Source organism: Otolemur garnettii, unplaced genomic scaffold (assembly GCF_000181295.1).
Source record: "Otolemur garnettii isolate 467f Iridium unplaced genomic scaffold, OtoGar3 scaffold00116, whole genome shotgun sequence".
In the NCBI taxonomy this organism is placed as follows: domain Eukaryota; kingdom Metazoa; phylum Chordata; class Mammalia; order Primates; family Galagidae; genus Otolemur; species Otolemur garnettii.
The window spans coordinates 3,726,104-3,729,451 of record NW_003852511.1 but is presented as its reverse complement, the minus strand read 5'-3'; positions in this window follow the sequence as shown (position 1 = coordinate 3,729,451).

The window sequence follows — 3,348 nt, the reverse complement described above, 5'->3', positions numbered from 1 at the left end:
AAATGAGGCCTCTGGCGGGCAGCCAAGTTACAAAGAACAAAGCTGTCAGTTCCTAATGTTGGCGGCAAAGCTTGTTTGGCATCCTTATATGGTTTCCCAGAACTCCCTGCCTTGGCCGCCTTCCATTCCCTTCAGGGCAGCAAACAGGATTAGCACAGCTCTGAGTTGTTTTTCTCCTCTCTCCAACTGTTCCAATGACATCACCCCTGCTGCATTCGTTGGCCAGCAGGGTGGGTTTTTTTTTTCTTTCTTTCTCTCTCCACCTCCCTCCTCTCTTTTTCTCCCTCCATTTCTCTCTCTCTCTCTCTCTCTCTCACACACACACACACACACACACACACACACGTCTCTGCTCCCACCCACTTCCTGTAGCCTCCCCCTTGCCTCTGACTTTCTTTAAATGCAACGTTTTAGGTCATTCTTCTTGTCTGGCTTCTCCGTTAAATTAAAAACACCCTAGTGCTTGTACATTTAGCTGAATCAAGCCAGACCCTGTATTTTATTTTTATAACTGAATTCCTGTGAGATAAAAATCTCATTTTCCTTAGTAGGCTGTAATCAGCACTCACAGGGCTGTGGTTTCCAACTGCCCCATCTCGTGCTTCCTTATGAAGCTCCGCTGAGAAATGAACTTGGCTCCCGCTCAGGTTTAAAGGGCCTGAGGCCGGTCACACATTGCTCCTTCACACACACACACCACACACACAGGATGTGCACACAAAGACCATTATATATGCACACACACGCACACGCACACAGGTCCTTGTCCAGAGACGCACCCACAGCTACAAACACAAAGGGCAGAACGATACCTCCTGAGACAGACACACAATCAGTACATAGTGTCATCCTTGCCCTTTCCAGAAGGAAAATAGGTGAATACGTAGAAGCTGAAAGCTGCTTCCGAAAAGACAGGTTTAAACTAGCAAGCAGGCGAGCATCACACAGCTCATGGCTGGGTTCATTAAAGGAACCGAGGTTTGCCGACTGCAAAATGTTCCCCTGCCTCCGCCCCAGCCCCCCACCCCACCCCGCTCTGATTCATGAACTAGTTTTCAGATTCATGAATCACTCGGGAGCCAGCAAGAGAAAAATGAGTAGTATTGATCTCATTTCCATTGAAATGGGCTCCTTACGACCTTGCTGGCTGTGACTGGCTTTGCATGACCAGTACTGAGCAGTACTGGCCAGCACCCGAGGTCTGTGGGTGGGCGCCCCTGCCTGCTGGTGGGGCAGGACCTCTTGGATGAGACCTCTATCAAGCGTGCCCTTTCTTTGTCTTACGAAATGGATATCATGCAATCTACTGGTACCAGGGACTCTGGTTGGTCTCCATGTCTTTGTTGGGCAGGCCAGTTGCCTCTATTTATTTTTAATTTAATTTATTTTTAATTTTTTCATTTTGAATGGAATCTTTTAAGAAACATCATAGGGTACTGTTTTCCCTGGATTTCTGGTGACTTCTCAAGGACTACCTGAAGTAGAAATTTACCTTTTGAACCCAGCAGGATAGCGTGGGGTTTGTTTGTTTGTTTTAAGGCAAACAAGGACTTTGTGCTTTCTTCCTCCTCACCTCTGCACCCTCTTCAGCCAGGAAGAAGTGGGGGGGTAGGAAGCCTGCAGATTTGAAGGAATCCGATTTATGTAAAAAAAAAAAAAAATTGAAGGCTATCCACTAACTAGATGACTGCCTTATGGACACAGGGCTCTGGGATTCTATAAAACCACTCTCTTTCTTCCCAAATGAGAGGATGTGTCTGTCACTGGTGATTGAGGGAGCAGGAACGGAGCCTGGGTCTGGAGGCTTCACGGGGAGAGGTGTCAGGCGTCCTGGTGGGCGGGTCAGCAGCTGCCCACCAAGGAGCCCTTTCCTTCTGACGGCTTCTCCTCTCTCTTCCTGAGTTCTGACTCCCTGTTGAGGCGTGTCCCCTGTCCTCTTCCAGCCCTGTGCGCTAGACTAGCCTTCCCAGCTGGGGCATTTTTTCTCTTCCTCTCCCCAATATGCTTTGGCCTCCTATGTGTAAGCGGATCACAAGAGGCCATTAGCCGACATATGCAGCTTTGAAATGGGTTTTTATGTGGTTTCTTCTTCTAGTTTTTTCCCTCTACTCTCCGCCCCTAGCCTTGGGAGATTTAAAACAATGGACGGGAACACAGGCTCTTCAGAAACCCCACAAAAGTTGGCAACCAGCACCACAAAAGGATTCCATCCTCAGATGCACAATTTTGGATCCAAGAGTTTAGAAATAACATTCTTATCCATTGACTTCAGAGACACCGTCATGCCATGCGGGGCGTCTCATTTGGCAGGCACCAGTGATGCGACCTTCTCCTCTCCTGCGCCCACAGAGCCAGGAGAGACTGAGGACGGCCCAAAGAAGGGAAAGGAGACGTGTGAATTTCAACCAGCGATTGGCTCAGAGGCAAGGAGAGCTGATTTGCCTCCGGTGAGGTCTGGGAAGGTGCCTTTCATCTCAGAGCTGCCCAAGTGTTCTTGGGCTTGAAATCTGCAGTCAGCCAGAGCCCCCAGCCTGCTGGTCCTCTGTTGGGTTAAAATCACTCCCACAGACTTTCTGGCTGGCCTGAGGAGCAAACGGGGATAGTGGCTTGGCTCATGTTCCGCATTAACTAGTTTGATTTTTTTCCATCGCAGCCTCCCATTCTGTGATAAACCTAAGAGAGCTTTATGTAACACCCACCCGGCCTCAGCTCCTCAGAGCAGCGAGTGTTGATTCCAGAGTTCCCCATAAACCTGGCAGCACATCAAAACCTCTGTTTCATAACAGACTAGAAATAGGATTTTCTAATAACATTCCGAGGACTGGACTTATCGTGCAGGGATCTGCGCTTTTATGAATTGTTAATGGTTAACTAAACAAAGACCCCCACGGCGGCCAACCTGCTATCTCTGGGGTCAGGATGGGAAGGGAAGTTGGAAGAATGTGGTTTCTACATCCATGATCTGCTGGTTAGTGACCCAAGGCCCTTTTCAAAGAATTTACTAAATAATCTCAAACATATTGAGGATCTTACTCATGTTTTTAAAAAAAGAAAAAAAAAAAAAAACTACCTCTTCCTGCTTCTTCCTTCATTCCCGGAGAATGTGGTTTCCTTTTATTTTGGTGCCAGACGTGCTGACAGTTATGCATTTAACCCCTAGCTCTCCTTTGGGAGAAGACAGTTGTCTTCAAGGCCCACCTAGCTTTGGAGGAGTCAAGTATCCTCAAGCAATCAACAAGCCACATGTTTAAAACGCCAGTCCTGGAAGAGTGGGTTGACAGGATGATCACGGAGAGAAAGGAGCACGGGCCACCTGGCGCCTCCTCCCCACACCCAGGTGCCCTCTGC